The 22,629-nt window shown below is 41.6% G+C and overlaps 1 protein-coding gene and 1 pseudogene across 1 annotated transcript in view; both read left to right on the top strand.

Moving 5' to 3' along the window:
* The window catches only part of LOC126299396 (uncharacterized), a 1,761,671-nt gene that overhangs the window by 1,090,479 nt on the left and 648,563 nt on the right, over positions 1-22,629 (top strand). The gene's annotated exons all lie outside the window — the stretch shown is intronic.
* LOC126300126 (5S ribosomal RNA) lies at positions 13,406-13,523 on the top strand (annotated as a pseudogene).

Consider the following 22,629-nt stretch of genomic DNA (forward strand, 5'->3'; position numbering starts at 1 on the left):
GCAAGTACAGTCTACGATACTAGCGGAGATACATATTTGACGTCTTGGGTTTGGTATACGAAACAGAAACACAGATAGACCAATTACACCGAGAGATAAAGGCATTGCAATAAAAATTAAGTTCTCATTAGAGAAATAATAAGCGGGGCAAATAAACTACAGAGATGTAAGTAACACAAAGAAAAACAACGAAGACCCATTCAGCACTTACAGGAGAACCGTCACACATCAGACAATACTATAGAGGTAACGAAATCACCCACAATCTCTAAAAGAGGCATCTCAGATATATGCTCCATAGATTGACCACAGTACTACTAGTCAGATACGAAGACAACAAGGAGCCAGATATAGGAACTTGGATAGGAAAAACAATGAGTACCAATCATCTCGCATTAAAATATTCAGGAAAACCCAGAAAGACGTAAAACGAGCTAAACACCACACAAATCTAATGCCTCTCAACGCACTCTACAAACACACACCATCACCAACAACACCACTACTACACAACAAGGAGACAACATTAAACCTGAAAAGACAAACTGGTACATACTGACATAAGCAAATAAACTAATACAAAACAAGGAAAAACCCAGCCTACCAAAGCGATAACTCCAGACAGAAATGTTTAAAGGAAGACGATGACAACGAAATATATATAAAAAAGCTGGCATTTATCAACTTTAACATTTCGACTCTCTACACTTATGGTAGACCAACAGAACATTTAAAATAAGAAACAAGCGATATAAAGGAGCAAGGACAATGGCACCAGCCATTAAAAAAAAAACCGCACCCTTACTCACCACTATAACAGTATCGCGTAAACCAGGCAACATACTTATTTACGAACACCAGTATCCTCATAAACTGCTTTAGAAAAGTGATGACTGGCGCGAACACACACGCACACACACACACACACACACACACACACACACACACATACACAGAGAGAGAGAGAGAGAGAGAGGGAGAAGGTGTAGGGGGAGGAGGGGGAGTGACTGAAGGAAGTTAAGACATATCATTTTCTCCAGCACGGATGGCTAACATTGTCACAGGTTCACTCATTCACTCACCATTTCTAGCGGCGGACTATACACACACAGCTCTTCTCCAACCTTCCACAGTTATTTGCATTCAGAGTGGGTAATGCACATAAACGCACATAAGAACAGCAGACGCTGCCACAGCTATAAATACAAAAGACAGTGGCATTCAGCGGGGTGAAAAACAAGGTACTCTAAGTACATTAAGTAAATGTGGATAGCTGATAACATGAAAATGAGAAAAAGTTGTTTGTCAGTGTGGTGATGAGTGCTAAAACCGAACTCCTGCGTATGGAAGAACACACGGAAATAAGTCAGGAAGCAAGAGAGGTGAATAATAAGAGTAATTTTAAATATATTAACTATTTTTTGTCTAGGTAAAACCGTTTTGTAAGCAAAACAACAGTTAGTACAGAGAGCATCAAGGATACTTTAAATTGAAGTGAAAGGTGTCTGGTCCAAACAATACTTCATACAGTCACAAAATAATGAACAACTCCCATACTGCTTGTAAAATGCGACTGTGGAAGCGATGCTAAGACGTACACATAAAAAGTATGAACCTATGAGGCTGAACAACGGCTTGTCCTTAAAAGGGGTAGAACGTCAAACGGGCCAACTTGGAGCACGAGAGGCACCACAGGATATTTAATTTCCTCTGTCTATACTTTTACAAATAAATTCATAAAACTTTGGCAGCATGACCAGGAAGGATTCAGGATTCACACTCATAGCAGTGGAAGTTCAAAAACATAACAAACAAATGGCTCTCAGCACCTTAACTTCTGAGGTCATCAGTCCCCTAGAACTTGGAACTACTTAAACCTAACTAACCTAAGGACATCACACACATCCATGCCCCAGGCAGGATTCGAACCTGCGACCAGAGCGATGGCGCGGTTCCAGACTACAGCGCCTAGAACCGCCTGGCCACCCCGGTCAGCAAAAACATAACAATATATATTTTTTTTTTTACATATAAAATTTCATCATTTTTTCACTTACTGTTGGGTGCATTTGTTGTGATAGGTACACTTTTCTTCATAAGTAAGAGAGATTCTTCGATGGCTTTCGCACAGCATACAAATCATACTTACAGGTGTATGAAACGCTAGAATTTATTTAATTCATGAAAAATTAATGAGCTGTTACATTTTAATCATCATGTTTGGAAAAAATCAAATTTTATAGTTAATTATATCAATTTTTACTACAGTTTTTAATATATTTGGAAAATTCTAGAGTTTCATACACCTATAAGTATAGTTAGTATGCTGTGCAAAATTCATGGAATAATTTCTTTTACTTATGAAGAAAAATGAACCTGTAGCAACAAATGCAGCCAATAGTAAATGAAAAAAATGATGAAGTTGCCCTAGCACACGTTAAAAATTTTTTTTCGTATGTTTTTGAACTTCCACTGCTATGAGTGCGAATCCTGAAACCTTCCTGGTCATGCTGACAAAGTTTTATGAATTTATTTGTAAAAGTATAGACAGTGGAAATTAAATTGTCCTCTGATGCCTATCCTGCTACAAGTCAGCCCTTTTGACGTTTTACCCCGTCAACATGATCTACTCCATTCTTTTCAAAGGATGAATGTATTTGCCGGTCTGTAGCTGATAAATTACTTCCTTTGGATAAGAATTTCACAACGACTCCTTCGTTTCCAATTTAGTTTTTTTTTTTAATTTACGTTTGATCAACTTGAACCCATTAAATTTAGTTCCTGTATTTTATTTGTTGTTGTTTCCTATTTTTACAGTATTCCCACGGTCTCTCCTCAGGTTATCTTTTCTTTCTTCTGCCTATGTTGTTTCCGATTTTTTTTAGTTTTTCTGCTTTGAAAGCATTTTAAATTTAGTATTGTATTCCTAAAAATGTTTCTTTCATCCAGCTCATTTTCTTATTTCTGTAATCCACACTTTTCTCGATTTCTGCTTCAAAAATCTTTTTTTTTCTGCACTAGCCTGTTCTCATTCATTCGGTAGAGGTGTCTATAAAAGATTAGTGTTAACTTAACTGTTACTTCTGATATTTTCGTTACATTTTTATAAATCTCCTCATTACTGCCCATTTTCCAAACATCTATAGTTTGTATTGCACCGTTACCTCTCTCATAATACATCTTTTAAGTACTTCCGTTCTCCCCAGCTTATAGTTCTTCGCTTGACATTCATATCCATATAAACGCACAAGTCGTACCACGATGGGATACCGTTTTAGTTTTGTTTTTCTACATAAGAATTTCTTGTTTCAAATATTCTTTGCCAAAACGCGTTTGTTCCACATTGTTAATTCTACACCTGTTAAAATTTTCTCATGTCCATTCTGTTTTATAGTTTCTCCAAGATATATATATATATATATATATATATATATATATATATATATATATATATATATATATATATTTAATTACTTGCTCTGTTTTACTTGTTTGTGTTCCTATGAATTTTGCACCCTGTTTTGTATTTGTCATGAATTTTATTTTTCAGGACCCTGCTATTTTTTATCAAGAACATTTATTTGGACAACTACTCCTGTCAGATTTTCTGAAAGTAGTGCAAAATATTCTCGAAAAGTCAGGCAGAATTTGGTTTGTTTTGTTTCCAAAATTATTGGTTAAATTTTGAGATTTTAGATCAAAATTCCGCAGACTTATAGTTTTTTCTAGATCGCTATTAAATAGTAAACGCTATAAACCATTCCCTTTGTCTAACATCAGTTTTTATTTCAAATGGCTGAGATACTTCTCCCTATAACACCAAATTCTCTAAGGATATTATGTATTGTTTCCCTGCCTACCGAACCGTATGCTTTCTAGAAATTAATAAATGGCAGTTTCATAGGTTTTAAGGTTAACAGTTCTGTGGCGAACTAGTCATTTTAAGTGCAGGATCTTCCTATCGATAGCCAACCTGATATTCTTACAGTTGTTTGTCTCAACTGTCTACAACTCTCTCTAGGAGAATTTTCGATAATACTCGTATTTTGGATGCCAATGGCAGAAGTGACACTCCTTTGTAATTGTTGACATTTCTATTTTTTTATTTATATATAGATTTATAGCGACTGTTTTCCCCGTCACAGCACCATTCTCAAGCTGTCAACATGTTTATATCCAAGCCGTAGAGCTGGAAACGGGCATGATGACGTTGAAGCTAGTCAGAAATAATTAAATATACGCTGCCTACCTAAAATGCACCCAGAAGACATGGTCAGATGTCAAAATAATTTTTTCACACACATACGCCATCAGTGAGTATGATTACAGTTGTAATTCTCAGTAAGAGGTATAATGGCCACCAGAATGCATTAGTGTTGCTCGCGTTTAGCATTGTTAGCAGTTTTGGCAGTGTATAAAACAGGCAAGAATAGCGTCAGGTGTTGAGTTACTACTGTGAAAGACACGCAGATGCCTGTGTACTCCTGTGACAGAGTACAAAAGGGGCCGTAGGTAACAAGTTGGCCCGCTGGTCTACTCGTAGGGCTTTTGCATGTGAGAGTACCCCGATGTTGGGATGACCACCGCAAGGAAAGATAGCAGTATTTTATACCAAAAATAGCACCGTAATGCCTCAAATCTACGCCTACCATCCGATAAAAAGCAATGGGATCCCTGGAACATGTGCGTTATGTGTTAACTCTCGTGTGACAGTACTGTGGTGCCATTTTACAACAGGACAATGGTCTCGGGCATAGAGCACGTACCTCTATGAACTACACTACTGGCCATTAAAATTGCTACACCAAGATGAAATGCAGATGATACCCGGGTATTCATTGCACAAATATATTATGCTAGAACTGATATGTGATTACATTTTCACGCAATTAGGGTGCATAGATCCTGAGAAATCATTATCCAGAACAACCACCTCTGGCCGTAATAACGGCCTTGATACGCCTGGGTATTGAGTCAAACAGAGCTTGCATGGCGTGTACAGATACACTGCTCATGCAGCTTCTACATGATACCACAGTTCATCAAGAGTAGTGACTGGCGTATTGTGACGAGGCAGTCGCTCGGCCACCATTGACCCGACGTTTTCGATTGGTGAGAGATCTGGAGAAAGTGCTAGCCAGGGCAGCAGTCGAACATTTTCTGTATCAAGAAAGGCCCGTACAGAACATGCCAAATGCGCTTGTTTGTTATCCTGCTGAAATGTAGGGTTTCGCAGGGATGGAATAAGGGGTAGAGCCACGGGTCGTAACACATCTGAAATGCGAACAAGAGGTGACCGAGACGTGTAACCAATGGCACCCATACCATCACGCCAGGTGATACGCCAGTATGGCGATGACGAATACACACTTCAATTGTGCGTTCACCGCGATGTCGCCAAACATGTATGCGACCATCATGATGCTGTAAACAGAACCTGGATTCATCCGAAAAAATGACGTTTTGCCATTCCTGCACTCAGGTTCGTCGTTGAGTACGCCATCGCAGGCGCTCCTGTCTGTGATTCTGCGTCAAGGGTAACCGAAGCCATGGTCTCCGAGCTGATAGTCCATGCTGCTGCAAACGTCGTCGAACTGTTCGTACAGATGGTTGTTGTCTTGCAAACGTCTCCATCTGTTGACTCAGAGATCGAGATTTGGCTGCACGATCCGTTACAGCCATGCGGATACGATGCATGTCATTTCGACTGCTAGTGATGACGGGGCCGTTGGGATCCAGCACGGTGTTCCGTATTACCCTCTAGAACGCACTGAGTCCATATTCTGCTAACAGTCATTGGATCTCGACCAACGCGAGCGGCAGTGTCGCGATACGATAAACCGCAATCGTGATAGGCTACAATCCGATCTTTATCAAAGTCGGAAACGTGATGGTACGCATTTCTCCTCCTTACACGAGGCATCACAACGACGTTTCACCAGGCAACGCCGGTCAACTGCTGTTTGTGTATGAGAAATCGGTTGGAAACTTTCCTCATGTCAGCACGTTGTAGGTGTCTCCACCGGCGCAAACCTTGTGTGAATGCTATGAAAAGCTAATCATTTGCATATCTCAGCATCTTCTTCCTGTCGGCTAAATTTCGCGTCTGTAGCACGTCATATTCGTGGTGTAGCAATTTTAATGGCCAGTAGTGTATTTGCGTGATCATGAGGGACTCCCGTGACCAGCAATATACAGAGATTGGTCGTCGATACAACATTTGTGAGATCAGCTCCGACGTCAAATACGTCCCTGTACCAGTATCCAGGTTATCAAAGACGAGTTACAATTTTATCGAGCCCTCCCGATCAAAATGAGTGCGTTCATCCGGATCTGACGCCGTGCAATTTCATGCCTATAAGTAGATCGTACTGCGAATTCATTTGATTCTGTGATCACTGGAATAGCATAATATATTCTGTCTAACCCTTGAAGTTTCTTCCGTTTCCTCCTCCACTTGTGGGTGCTTCACTTATTTTTGTCAGATAGTGTAGATAAATTAAATACTATAAAGTCGTACGTGTATTCTTTTCCAGAATCAAAACGTTACCTTCAACACGTTTCTATCGTCTCCTAAAAGACCAATCACTTTCGAAACCTTAGTGTCATATATTGACAATGTAATTACTTGAAAGTTGTTACGCTTAAGGCTGTTGGGAGGCATCAAGGGCGCTCCAAGATATGAAAGCAGACCAAAGTGGTAGTGCTTAGGTTACCGGTGCTAAATAGTAACACTAGAGCCCTGCAAATTGCAGACACTCAAGTCAGCTGCCTCAGGGTAGAAACTTCACTTTAGAGAATTAACTGGTAACTCCATCCACCGTATAGACGATGTTGTAAGGCGTCACAGTAGAAGATGGCCACGAACACCTACGCAGCAGGTTTGATGCTTCCTCATGAGAACTACAACGTATGTGGATTTCCATAGCACAGAGTGCTACTACAGCAGACCCCTCTCATAAAATGACTGTGGGAGCGGCCAAATGACGGAAAACACTATCGTGCTGACCGCAATAGGAGTGGCAGTGATGTTTAGCTTTCAGCTGAGCGCAGTTGCTATCAAACTTGGAGTGAAGTCCACAATCATCCCTACCTACCGAGTAGGAGGAGGGGAGGAATCTAAATATGGTTGGCCAGAGCCGTCCTGAAAGTGCAGAGTGTCTCCTCAAATTGGCCGAAGCCTGTTAAGTGCCAGTGGATTGACGGGTCGAATACAGGAAGGGGGAAATAGTGCGCCACCACGATTCTTTAATATCCCTTGTTTTTGTATTCAGAGGGAGTTATAAGTCAGATCATTGAGGCACTGACTCCATGTTGCTCGTGGCCACCCTCGGTAATCGCCGACATGTCCTTTTTCTCACTTGGAGTGCTGTTCTCAAGTTTGTACTTAACATACTGCTACCATTAACACGCGCGTCCGTGGATTCAGAGACTGACTTCTGTTGTGCAACGTTTTGCATACTTTCCTTTTCTACTGTTTAAAGTTAACCTTCAGTTTAGTACTTAGTCTGATTGTTAATAAGTAGTGTTAACCAGACTCTAGACTTCCATGAGTCTCCGCTGTAAGCATCCAGTCGAGTCCCAGAATCCGCGCCTCTCGTACATGCCCTGTAATAGGGTTTGGTGCTGATACAAGTCATCAACACGCCTTCTCTGGGAATTTGTCTTTCTGCATTTGCTCCTCACCACTCGGAAATTGCAGACTAACCTCGAAACCCCTGTCTTCTCTCTATCTTGTGTTAGGGCACAGCTGGAGGTACTCTTTAAATCTGGCACATACCAGTATATTCAGACATGTGTTTCTATTTGCAAGTGAATTTCACTACTCATTACATACATTCGCACGCTTATTAATAGCTGATGTAAATCTGACAGGAACTGAGGACGGGTATATAAGTGGCGGTAAACCCCATGCCTTCAAGTAAACAGTAGTACAATATTAGGTAGCATAATCGGAAGCTACCAGTGCGACTGCGAAGTGTGGAGTACGTCTAAGGGAAAGTTCAACTTATTTTCTAATTATACCACAAATATTAGTTTATCTCTATACCAAAGTACACAAATAAAAATTTTCATGACAAACAAAAGTATGCATGGATGTTTTGGTTCCTAATGAGCGAATTACTATTGTTGTGGTGGTCTTCAATCCAGAGACTGACCAGATGCAGCTTTCCATGCTACTCTATCCTGTGCAAGCTTCTTCATCTCGGAGTAACTACTGCGAACTACATCTTTCTGAATCTGTTTAGTGTATTCATCTCTTGTTCTCCATCTACGATTTTTACCCTCCACGCTGCCCTCCAATACTAAATTGGTGATCCCTTGATGCCTTAGAATTTGTCCTCCATACCGATCCCTTCTTCTAGTCAGGTTGTGCCACAGATTTCTCTTCTCCCCAATTCTATTGATTACCTCCTAATTAGTTATGCGATCACCCATCTAATCTTCAGCATTCTTCTGTAGCACCACATTTGGAAAGCTTCTATTCCCTTCTTGTCTAAACTACTTATCGTCCACGTCTCACTTCCATACATCGGTACACTCCTTACAAATACTTTCAGAAATGACTTCCTGACACTTAAATCTATACTCGATGTTCTCTTCTTCAGAAGCGCTTTCCTTGCCATTGCTAGTCTACAATATATCCTCTCTACTTCGACCATCATAAGTTATTTTGCTCTCCAAATAGCAAAACTCATTTACTACTTAAAGCGTCTCATTTGCTAATCTAATTCCCTTAGCATCACCCGTTTTCATTCGACTACATTCTATTATTCCCGTTTTGCTTTTGTTGATGTTCATCTTATATCCTAGTTTCAAGACAGTGCCCATTCCGTTCAACTGCTCTTCCAGGTCCTTTGCTGTCTCTGATAGAATTACAATGTCATCGGCGAAGCTCAAGGTTTTTATTTCTTCTCCATGGACTTTAATTCCTACTCCGAATTTTTCTTTTATTTTCGTCACTACTTGCTCAATATAGACATTGAATAACATTGGGGATAAGCTACAACACTGTCTCACTCCCTTCCCAACCACTCCTTCTCTTTCATGCCCCTCGGCTCTTATAACTGAAATCTGGTTTCTGTACAAATTGTAAATAGCATTTTGCTCCCTGTATTTTACCCCTGATATCTTCAGAATTTGAAAAAGAATATTCCACTCAACATTGTCAAAAGCTTTCTCTAAGTCTACAAAAACTAGAAGGGTAGGTTTGCCTTTCCTTTATCTATTTTCTAAGATACGTCGTAGGGTCAGTATTGCCTCACGTGTTCCAACATTTCTACAGAATCCAAACTGGTCTTCCCCGAAGTCGGCTTCTACCAGTTTTTCCATTCGACTGTAAAGAATTCGTGTTAGTATTTTTCAGCTGTGACTTATTAAACTGATAGTTCGGTAATTTTCACATCTGTCAACACCTGCTTTCTTTGGGATTGGAATTATTATATTCTTCTTGAAGTCTGGGGTATTTCGGCTGTCTCATACATCTTGTTCACCAGATGGTAGGGTTTTGTCATGGCTGGCTCTCCCAAGGCTATCAGTAGTTCCAATGGAATGGTGAAAACAACAGCCCAAGGTCCGCCAAATGTCGAAGTATTCTCGTCTCGAGGCCCAACAGCAAGAAGGGAATGCGCCACGTCGACGCACCGTGTTTAATCTCACGAGCAGAACTCTGGATGACGCAGCTGTTGCAGTGCTCGAGAAAGGTTTGAACTATGCACCAACACCACGGACAGCTCCAATCCGAGATGTCATAGCTGGCATAGAACAGGCAATTTTGAAGCTTCCCAGTGACGTTGCAGAGGAGATTAGGAGGGACACCTGCCGAATTTTAACACGTGCCCCACCGAGCAAGTTCAATATCAGCTGAGAAGAAAGGAAGGGTCTGCGAGACTTGAGAGCGGACAAAGAACTCGTCATTTTACCTGCCGACAAGGGGAACGCCACCGTCCTTCTCTCGCGAGTTGAATACAACAGCAAGATGGAGGCGCTGCTCGACGATCCTGCCTATCGCAAGCTAAGAGAGGATCCCACTCGCAAAATCCAGAGAAAAACATTAGATCTTCTCAAGAAGAGTTCCATTCCTTCTAAAGTGACCAAAAGTCTACGCCAACAGGCTGGAGTCCCCCCAGGACTCTACGGCCTACCCAAGATACACAAGGATGGAACACCCCTTCGGCCAATTGTGAGCAACATTGGAGCTCCCACTTATTTTCTGGCCAAACATCTTGCTACACTGTTGGGTCCTCTCATAGGCAAGTGTGATCACCACATCCGGAATTCAGAAGACTTCATAGGACGCCTGAAGACACTTAAGCTACAAGCGTCGGATATTTTAGTTAGTTTTGACGTTATATCTTTGTTTACGAAAGTACCTCTGCAGGATTCGTTAGAGCTTATCAGCAACCAGTTTGAAAGAGACATGGTGGCATTATTTAAACATGTGCTTACCTCAAGTTATTTCTTATTCAATGACCAGTATTTTGAACAAGTGGACGGTGTTACCATGGGAAGTCCTCTGTCTCCCATGGTGGCCAACTATTTTATGGAAGACTTTGAGGAAAAAGCACTGCAGTCGGCAAGTCTCAAACCTTCTTGTTTCTGGCGGTATGTAGACGATACCTTTGTGGTATGGCCCCACGGAATGGAGACATTACCTGTGTTTCTCCAGCATCTGAACTCGCTCCATACGAACATTCAGTTCACCATGGAAGTGGAAAAGAATGGCATCTTACCATTCCTCGATGTCTTAGTCAGGAGAAAAGCGGATGGCACACTGGGACACAGCGTCTACTGCAAATCAACTCATACGGAGCTATATTTGCAGTTGCAGTTGCCATCACCCTGCGCAACGCGGTAGTGTCCTACGCTCTTTGGTGCATAGAGCACATGTAGTCTCAGATGCCGACAGTCTACCTGGTGAGCTACGACACCTGAGAACGGTATTCCAACAGAATGGCTATTCCAATAGGCAGGTACGCCATGCATTCCGTTCCAAGCAAATTCGAAGCAGGGATGTAAATGAAGATGAGGAGTCACCCACTGCAACAGCGTTCTTGCCCTATTTTGGCGGCATGTCTTCGAGAATAGAAAGAATCCTCAAAAAGCACCATATCAAGTGTGTATTTCGGCCACCAGCAAAATTGAGGAATTTATTATGCTCGATCAAAGACGATCTTGGCCTTAGGAAACGTGGCGTGTATAAAATCCCATGCCAATTTGGAAAATCTTACATTGGACAGACATGCCAAACCGTGCAAGAACGTTGCGTCAAACACCATCGTCACACACGCCTGGGGCAACCTGATAAATCAGCGGTAACGGAGCATTGCCTGCACACGGGACATCGTATGCTGTACCAACAGACGGAAATTTTATCCCCAGCGTCGTCTTTCTGGGACTGTGCTGTCAAGGAGGCCATACATATCCGTACAGCGGACAATCTTATCAACAGGGATGCAGGTTTTCAACTAAGCGCCGCCTGGAATCCAGCACTGGCTGCCATTAAATCGGAAAAAACAGGGAAACAAGAGTTTCCGATCCGTCAAGTGACGAAACGCGCAACTGAGGTTTAGTTCGGACTTTAACCACAGGAGCGTCCGGCAGCACAGTCATTGCCCACAGCGCACGCGCGGGTGGCCTTTCTGCGGCTCCCAGCAGGGGGCACCAGGAGCGCCGCTTTCCTCCAACTACGAGCGTCTTCCCGCGCACGCGTATTGCCTGCTCCCGGCATGATAAATTCCGACGCCGCCGTGCGATTATCATCAGTCGCACTTTGCAGCAGTGATAACAGCAGCTACCACCACCTGATGATGCCGAGCAGTTGCATCGATGAAATATTGTGCGAGTTACACAATACAATCCGGCGGCAAAATCGAGAAGAGTATTTGCAAGAGTAGTACTGTTCGTGTTCTGCATCGCCATAAATATCATCCTTACCGTATCAGTCTCCACGAAGAATTAACTGGTACGGACTGCACTGAATTCTGCCGATGGGCAGATTCAGAGGGATGACACATTTATTAATTTGATTTAATTTCCTGACGAGGCTACATTCACGAATTATGTAAATGTTAATCTGCATAACATGCATTACTGGACAACTGAAAATCCATGTTGGCTGCGGCAAGTTGCACACCAAAAACAATGGTCGGTGAATGTATGTTGTGGTATTCTGGATGACAGAGCTGTAGGCCCCTATTTCGTCGAAGGAAATCTTAATAGTAGGAAGTACACCACACTCCTGCGAGAAACATTAGGTGTGTTATTGGAAGAAATATCTGTAGGAACAAGGAACAGAATATGGTAGCAACACGATAGGTGTCCGGCACATATTTCGCTGGTGGCTAGAAATGAGTTGCAGAGACATTTCCCAAATCTTTGAAATGGACGCGGAGGAGATGTGTCGTGGCCAGTTCGTTCACCAGCCTTGACGACTCTGGATTTTTTCTTGTGGGGATTTGTAAAAGACATTGTTTATAAAGACGTTCCAAATACACCTGAAGATATGTGAGAGAGAATTGTCAGAGCATGTGCTTCAATAAGTGTCGATGTGATAAGAAATACCACTCAGTCCATGATAAGAAGATTGCAGCGCTGCATTGATACCAATGGTTATCACTTCGAACACCTTCTGTAAATGGGCATTCATGCGACCTTTGTTGACCTTCAAAGATCTTGTTGTTACACATCATTGGAATGGTCTCGATAGCCGCTATCAGAAAGTAAGTACCAAACTATAGCCTCCCATTTAAAAAATCAAAGTTTACCTTAATATCACTTAAGCGACACCACCTAGCAAAAAAAAAGCTCCTATCATACTTTCGGAATTATTCTTGGTGGCAACAGTTAGTCACTCACCCTGTATGACAGTCACTGATAGGCAGAGTAAATAAAATGGAAACTGAGGATACAAGGAAAATGCCACTTCTTCACCAGCAGCCCCTCGACTTTATACTGCATTTTATAGCATAAAATGACAAGTCTCATGGTTATTTCCTGGCATAAAGTAAGATATACGAAGTTCCTTCAATCACTTGAATTTACACCAAAATTTAGAATAATCAAGATTCTCAAATACTGCGTATCGTGGCGATGAAAAATCAAACTGAACTAATTATAACATGAAATTACAAAACGCTGTGTTCATAATCTAAAACCAGAGCAAGCCAATCCAACCCATTACTTACCAACCCAGATTGAACAATGAGCCAAACACTTTCCTCCCAGCGCGCATCTACCCCAGGCGGCTGGTGTGAGGAAGAAAGAAGCGCTATTGCGAATGCCTCCACCCTGCACCATAGTGAAGCCTTCACTTCCTGGCACTGAGTTATGTCTCTGGTCATATCCCAAGGAGCTGAAAATTTGGCACTACATGCCAATAACATTACGATACTCTCTGATTATAGCCAACGGCCTTGCCGCAGTGGTAGCACCGGTTCCCTTCAGATCATCGAAGTTAAGCGCTGTCGGGCTGGGCTGGCTCTTGGATGGGTGACCATCCGGTCTGCCGAGGGCTGTTGGCAAGCGGGGTGCATCCAGCGCTTGTGAGGCAATCTGAGGAACTCCGGTCTTGGAAACTGACATACGGCCGCGACCTCAGTGTGCTGTACCACATGTCCCTCTATATCCACATACACTGACGCCTGTGGACTGAGGATGACACGGCGGCCGGCCATTTCCGGAGGAGTTTAGTTTAGTTTACTTTCTGATTATATGGGAGTGTGCTTCAAAACATACGAATATTACCAATTATAAACACACACACACACACATACACACATAGGGTAGAAAGGAAGGGAAAAACATATTGCATCAGGGATAAAAAGTATATGTATGTCCATTTTTCCTTACTAGACGCTAGACGATTAAGGCTGCAACAAAGTAAAGAGAAAAATTAAAATGGAAGTAACGAGTCACTGACAACAAATTGTGGCACAAGCTACACACAGCTTTAATGGAAACGGGACTCACTGTCCCCTTTCAGTGTCCGTTGTGCCAATGATTCGATAATTATCAAAGTCCGAAATATGGCATTACGTTGCATGTGGACGCCTTCTGAGCATGCTGTCTCTTTCTGTAATAATGGCACTATTCTGGACTGCAAACATTGAAAAAGTTTCATGTAAGGATGAAATTTTAGTCAACGCGTCCCACTGGAATGGAACTATTTGGCAGTATTCGGTCAAGGTATTCTTGGTGTAACACTTTCTGTTTCTACAAGTGCAAATTATTAAATTTCTATTCTTATAATTTCAGTACATTCACCAAACATTTTTTAAAAGAAAAAATTCAAAATATTACTCATTTCCTACATCTGGACATGTTTGCTGTCGAGATACGTTAAAATTCATCACACAGTGCCTTGGCTCTCCCTGTCTTTATTATGGATGTAGCTGAACATCTTCTATGAGACGTAGCTTCTGATGGTATGTAAATTTGAAGAATAGCTTTCGCCAGTACCCGGAAGGAAGACTGTAAAGCGGAATGTCTTACATGCCTCTGGACTGTGGAGCTTCCTCCACGACAACGACTGCATTCTCCGCAACTTGTTTTATCAGACGAATACACACAACAATATTGATCGAAAGCATATACACAATTTTTAGTATATCAAGATGTGTGCCTGGAAGCTGTGTTTCTGCTACAAGGAGGGTAGTAGATAAAAACAATACGATCTTCTTTTCTTAGGAAGCGTCTAAAACTTGCTGTTTAAGGCCACTTTTCTTTTTTTTCTTTTCTTTTATTCACTACTCCTATTAACAATGGAATGATCTTTTTTAAAGACGCGTTGGCGGAAGCGTCTAAAGCTCGCGGTTAGAGGGCATTCCTCTTCTCGTATTACCGTTCCTTCGCCACTGTCATTATAAATGGAATTTCGTTTCAATTGTTACCCAGTATAAGGAGAACAGTTATTCTATATTCGTGTAACGTTTTTCCCATTCTTAGTAACAAAGTGAAACATTAATCCGATGTAAAAATTATGATTGGTCTTCTTAATAGTTCGCGATAATATATCACAATAGCCAGCAGATATAATAATTCTTGGCCATGGCACTTTTCCTGGTACAGACTCCACCAGAAACATAAATAACCGAGTTATCGTCACACAGAAGCTCCTTTTTCGTGCGATTTTTCTCAGGTGTCCAACGATCAACATTCACGTGGACAACGCCCTGAGAATATATCGTAATATCCACTTTTACTGTACTGTGATTATGCGTGTCTCTATAAAATAATCATTGAAGTTCACAAAATGGAGTCACAAAATCTTTTTCTCTTCTTACGAGACATTTTTTCCCCCCTTGAAAGCCGGCCAGTGTGGCTGTGCTGTTCTAGGCGCTACAGTCTGGAACCGCGTGACCGCTACGGTCGCAGGTTGGAATCCTGCCTCGGGCATGGATGTGTGTGATGTCCGTCGGTTGGTTAGGTCTAAGTAGTTTTAAGTTCTAGGGAACTGATGACCACAGACGTTAAGTCCCATAGTGCTCAGAGCCATTTTCTTGAATTATTACAAGGTTATCCCATCATTTATCGCTCTCTGCCTCAATCGAAACGTCTAAGGAAGAAATAATGGTGAATATAAAGGGATACATATTATGGATGAAGTGCGTGCCTGCACTCACTGGTTTCGTAGAGCATGACGGTAAAAATTTCGACGACACTTTATCATTCCGCTCGCGCGCCGTATATTCAAGTTGGTTACAGATACTGAGGACGAGTCCCAACCGGCCTAGGTTTCGGGGCCTCACGGAAAAAAGGATACTGGGCGTGTGTCTGTAGTAGGAACATCACAAACAGTTTTGCAAAGTGAAACTGTAGGAAGAGAAACTGTTCATAATGATCTGGAGATATGTGAAAGTGCGAGCCTGAAAACGAAGTGATAGCCGGTGGGATGTGCTATTTCATGTGCCGGCCGGTGTGGCCGTGCGGTTCAAGACGCTTGAGTGTGGGACCGCGTGACCGCTACGGTCGCAGGTTCGAATCCTGCCTCGGGCATGGATGTGTGTGATGTCCTTAGGTTAGTTAAGTTTAAGTAGTTCTAAGTTCTAGGGAACTGATGGCCACGCATGTTAAGTCCCATAGTGCTCAGAGCCATTTTAACCATTTTGGACACTTCGTTGAAGTTAGGGGCATGTTGACTGCACGCCAACATGTGGTGCAGATACTGCACATGCTACGGCAAGTGCTAGAATGCACCCAAACGGAAGTCGATTATACAGTTTTCAAGAACGATAATTACATATCAACTTTTATGTGAAAAACGTTTTTGGTGTATCATCGTTTCAAAGATATTGCCTCTAAATCTAATATGCCAAGTTACAATTTGCGGTGTGTTTTGTCAGTTAAAATTGAAATTCAGGACAAACAAACAAAAATAAGATTTCCGTTATTGTGCCCATCAACACACCCATCAAGTTTCATCAAGTGCGTTTATTTACACTTGGGAATGTTCCCCTTAAAGTTATCAACATTCTCTTCAGTCGAATACCATGGCAAGTTTCAAACACCGTTTGTATGCATAGGGGAGCTCATAAATACCTCATAACGTGGAAGACAAGTTTTGTAGTTGACGTTCTATGTATTTCTCGTTCTTTGTCACAATAACTTAAGAAATTACGATTTTTAAAAAGTTTAGTTACTTGCACAATTTTTGTAGAACTGACAACTGGTATTTTTCCAATCTTTGGCGCTAGAGGCGTACACACTCACCCAGCAGTTGCCTATATTCGAGTATACAAAGTGAAAATATTTGACCGTGTGATTATTATCGCACGCATGGTACAATGTGTGTAACCAGTACCTGCTGTTTACTAGAATTAAACTTTTGAAGTCACTGTTCCATAAACATTTTATCGAATTTTCAACTTCACTTACTTATGAACAATCCCTTTTTTCACAATACTGTATCTCAAGCAACATTCAACAAAATTATTTTTGCAAGTAATTTCCTAAAATTGTGCCTCAGGAGAAAAATATGTGGATGTATACATGCATACTCAGGCGATAGAGAAGTCTTGTGTATTAAATATTTGAGTTGAAACCAACCAGTTACAATGTCCAGAAATAGAAGCTACTAAAAGGAACTTAAGTTACCAAAATTTTACTAACCTCATACTGGAAACTGTGGGCTACTTTAAATGATGTCTTCCTAAATGGTACTGATATTTAGTGTCAATCTATTTTTAAGGAATTTTGTTCGTTGTTGTTGAGGCTGATACTGGTTTTATTATTAACTCAATTACAACACTTCCTCTCACTCCAACTTATATGACTAGTGCTTTGAAGGTTTTTTGTTGAAGGCTTCTATGTTCCTTTTACGCCTGGTGGTAGGCATAAACTGTTGATTATCACCATGACATAATGCTTGTCGTGCTGCTACCCTGACATATGCAGGGTTGCAGTGTTCTAGTTGCTTATAGTGGATAACGTTATTGATTTTTTTATTGCACAGCAAGTTCAGATCAGTTTTTCAGTAAGATGTTCATAATTAACTACATATGACTGGAACATGAAAATAGATCTGAATATTGCGAAAATATTGAAATTTTAAATTAAATCTGAATTTGCGATACTTTATGCTACATTCATTTTTAAATTTCTTAATGCGTGTGTTATTTTCGGTGATTGCCTCGATAGATTATGAAGTATCAGGGGCTGTGATAAGCGAAAAATACTTTCAGTTGTTTTGTGGCTCTATCATCAAGCGTAGGAGTGTCTGAGTCGTATCTCAGACTTGTAATATGCTTTCTGTAAATGTAAACACAAAGGATTTACATATTAAAAATGCACCATGTTCATGGAATTTCTTCTTCATCATACAATTCTGTCTGAGATATTGATATTCAAGACTAGTTGCGTGTAGATCCACTCTTTGATGTAATCTACAGATGACAGTTTGACATTTCACTGTAGAGTTGTCAGGTAGAGCGCAAAAACTTTCCATCTGATCTCAGCGTGTAGCATGTGAGTTTTTCCATCTGTTAAACTTCCATACATGTATGTGAGAGTTCCTACTTTTTGCCAAACCAAAGATTTATAAAGCTACTGTATATCATTTACCCTGCAAGTGTTGAATTATCCAGGAATTAAACCACACATTTGACAACAAATTGCGTTTGAGAATGTAAGTGTCATGAGAACTCTGAAGGAAATTCCAACTGCTTAAGAAGTTGACTGTAATATGTACTTTCATGGTCCTTTGGATTAGGAGCATCTAATAGGCAACATGCAGTAACACTCTTCACCCTGATGGAAACAAGAACGCTTCGTGTAGTAGACTTCTAGGACACAGAGAATGTTATGGGAAGTTGTGAAGCGTGACCATTCAGTCGTCGTTCTATATAAAATATCTCCCTTTGAACTAACATTATTTTAAATAATAATCGTGTAGTAAAGTAGCAAGTCTAATGTGCCTAACAATAGCTACCATAACCTTTCGCTAAGATATTTTTGTGGCTCAGTGAATAATGGTAACTACTCCTTTCAATAAACTGAGTAAATTATTTCCACAGTATTTTAATTATAATCGAATTCGACTGGATGGTTAATAAACAGTCTTTTCTTTATTGCTAATCAGTAGCACTTTGCAATTCGCTCTGTACAGTATAGGCAATACTCAACTCGAATGTTACAGCGTAGTAAGTAACGCCAAATCGTCTCCGAATACAGTTTCTGGAACTATTGACCATGAGACACCAAAAATTACCAACAATCAATTAAAGGAGATGTTCTGATGCGCTCAAAAAACTAAGGAGGCCGAAAATACGTTAAATTGTCTCATCCAGTACAAGATATTCCTCATAGTGTCACACATAATTTATGATCTTCGTTTCACGTCAGACATCGAACAACGAACAATATCAGAGAGTAAATCCGTGATGAGGTGGCGCACGAGATTGCTCCTGAATCGATTATATCATGAGATTTCCTTAATTTCTTCCACGATATACTATAAAACTAATGGAAGTCGGTCCGAACTGTGTCTTACGTCCGCGTGCCAAGCTCAGAGGCGTCTTCTTCGTGAAAAACAGCAATGAAGGAAGTTGTGTGATATGGATAGAGCGGAATTCGAGAACCTTACCATCACTGGAGTTTCTTCAGATCGCTATAGCGCCATTGTAAAGTGACGTGGGTGGTACATCGTCTTATAAACATAGGTCAGCTCCTTTCCTTGCTTGCGAATGTACTAGGGTGTTTCAGCAAGTAACAAGAGCTCTCACCGATGTATAAATGTATCCATGTATAGGTAGAACAGATGGACACAGTTTCAAATCTCCCGGTAGATGTTTCATAATGGCGGCACTGACGGATACATGGCCTGAACTTGAAGTGAGGAGTTTAAAAACAATGTTTTGCAGTTTAAAGTAATCATACCTAAACGAAATTCGTTACCAACTAGTGGAAACTCATGGAGTGAGTGTAATGAAATGAAAGCAGGTATGGGTTTGTTGCCCGCAGTTTGAAAAAGGCAATCGTGTGCCGTGTCGAAGGGTTTATTCAAGCCAATCGTCACATTAAACTGAGATACACTGGACACGAACTCAACATCTGCTTTGGCACTGTAGTGGGTTTCGTGCATAGTGAATTGGTACACGTGTTCTAGCTAGGTACCGTGAGAATTCGGAGACAATAATGAAACCTAGAGAATAAGATTATCTCTCCAGCACAAAATATTTCACATGGAAAGTGACAAGGAAAGGATCCCGGAGCATCATGTGACACCTAAGGTGGAGCAAGCATCAATTTTGTGAATAAAGCCTTCATCTCGCACGATAAGAGGTTCAAAACAAAGCTATCCGGGAAGAAAGCTATGGAGTCGCTCTTTGGGGACACGCAGCGTGATATGCTTGCAATTTTCCACACCTACGTTGACGGTGAATTATGCCTATTATTGTAAAATGCGGAAACGGTTGGAGAAATCAATTCAGGGGAAATAACGACTGCTTTAGGAATGTCGTTTTGTCGCACGATAACGCACGACCGCGTAAGACCACTTTTGTGAGTGATTAGAGTAGATGGAAAGATGGATGTAAAAATTATTGGCCGCTAAACAGTGTGATAATCAGCACAAGAACTCCATACTGATGAATGAGTAGTACTCTTGCGAAAACGAAAAGCAAATGTCTTATAAGGATAGCTATAGCAATATATAATGTCACATACAATTTCCAGTAGATCTAGACGTACCGTTGTCACATGTTAAAAGAATTAATGGAAGTCAGTAAGAAGGCTGATTTATCGCGGAACTAATAGGATGAGCGAACCACTAAAAAGCACATTAAAAACTCCGTCGACTTAGCTTGAGCATGAATCCTGACACCACACAAAATAACAGCACTTCGCCTGCAATTATTTCGTCATTGTCTAAAATTTAGGGTAAGTCCGTCGATAGGCCAAATGCTTGCCTCCTCTCAGTATACAACACGGAAGACGTTAAAACATGATGCATTTGAATGATTCGCCGTAAACACTGCATACCGGTTGGTTTTATTGGCGCAAGAGATATGAGTGCGTCATTGGGTAGTGTCCTATACGAAGACGAGTGACGACCACTTCGTCTCTACGTGAAGCACGAAACGAGATGCGCCATGAGTGAATAGTCGGTTTGACCGGGCACACGTTGTTCTTAGCCCCTGCCAGCCACTGTCTTTCCCACTCAGCCAACACTCTCTTTGTCATCTATGATGCGAGAGCCTGGAGGGGAACTTGAATTTGAAGTGTGTATTTTCCTAGCAGACTTCTTTCCGTGTCCTCTCAGATTCCGCATTACCACCGATTCCTATGTGTCCAGGGACCCAGCAGAAGGTCGCCTCTTTCTTGTGCGAGTGCACGAGGAGGACACTGTTCTGGACCATCTGAAATATTCTGTCTGTTAAGAACTTTTGCTGAATAGCCTGCAGAAATCAAGACAACCTGTGCAGATAAGGAACATCCCTCCGCCTAGAAGTATCACGTGCTCCAGTGCCTTCTTGACTTCCCACAGCTCTACACAGTACACCAAGAAGTGGCATAGTCAGACAAATTTAATCATAAAATGTGGGAAGACAAAGAACACGGAACGTTCTCCCCTCGCTTTGATCCATCGGCAAAAACCTCCATGTGGACCAGATAATCCGACAAAATGCCCTTAAAAAGTCGTTTTAAAAATATAGGCAGGGTGGTGAGCTTATAGTACTCCGTCACGTCCAGGTTAAGACAGGGCCAGTGGTAAACGGACTGTAATTGCTCCACTCCTTTGTAAGAGTTGTTATGTCTACTGCACCAAGTTTCCTCGGGGATAGTCCTGCACATGGACAGAGAAATGCTTAGTAGACCGGCGATCAGCCCCAATACCGACAACGCGGTGGTCAGAAATGGACCTCATCTTGAATATGCATCGCACCATGAAGAGTTCTCGCTGGATGGTAAAAGGTGGCCCACCAGCCAGCCTCTGCACAGAGGCTAGAAATGGGACAGATTCGGTAGGTTCCTGTGGACAGTCTAATGCCTCATGGTGGACAGCTACCAACATATTTAAGTGTGAAGGCCTAGCTGATCCATACAATATCCTGCCAGAGTCAACCAGTGTGCGGACGAAGGTTCTACAGAATGTGAGAAAACTGGACCGATTTACTTCCCAATTCTGACAGATACGACATCTTTAGATGCATAGTACCTTCAGACATGAAGGATTTCAGGTCATGGAGGTATTGTATGGCACCCATGTTAACCTCTGATCAAAGATCAGGCCCAAAAACCACTCAGGTCTTAAAATCCAAGATAGTTCCCCTCAGCCAGCGTTCTGGGTAGGGAAAGGATTGCCGCAGACCTTATCCCCCATCTGCAGAGATCACTCGTTGCGAGTAGTGTAAACCGAGGAAAGTGATATGATGGTTGGTTCCGAGCACTATGGGACTTAACTGCTGAGGTCATCAGTCCCCTAGAACTTAGAACTACTTAAACCTAACCAACCTAAGGACATCACACACATCCGTGTCCGAGGCAGGATTCGAACCGTAGCGGTCGCACGGTTGCAAACTGTAACGCCTAGAACCGCTCGGCCAATCTGGCCGGCAAAGTGATATGATACACATACGTTATGTAAATAGTGAAATTTCAATAGAGACTGGTCGCTTTCGTTCGTCATTTTATTCGTATGTAACCAGATTCGCTCTTATTCGTACGTAAACGGATTGCCTCGTATGACATAAGCACTGACAGAAGCTGCACTCGTCGGAAACGCTAATACACAATGGGTCTATGATGAGGCTTAACCACTAGAGTAATTGCGAATGTATTGGTTGCAATTTTACTTCAGTATGTATTAAAACACATACACGCACAAGGAATCGTGCGTGCTCGTTCTTCACGAAAATTTATGTCTGTATACCCAACACTTTTCTGTATCCTACAAAAAAAAAAAAAAAGATAATTAGGAGCGAAATAAACTAAAAGACTAATGATTATGTGACACGACAACCATATTTTCGGAAGTGTAAAGCTGTTCCTTTTCCCCGGGAGAAAGGCTGCAGCGACCTGCGGCCGGAAGAGTGGCTGCTACCGTAAGAGCGTGGCGTCCCCATTGTATTATTACTTACGAGCGCGACCCGGAATTACGCAGTACCGTGCACAATAGCCATCTTGGTCTGT

Source organism: Schistocerca gregaria, chromosome X, assembly GCF_023897955.1.
Source record: "Schistocerca gregaria isolate iqSchGreg1 chromosome X, iqSchGreg1.2, whole genome shotgun sequence".
Lineage (NCBI taxonomy): Eukaryota > Metazoa > Arthropoda > Insecta > Orthoptera > Acrididae > Schistocerca > Schistocerca gregaria.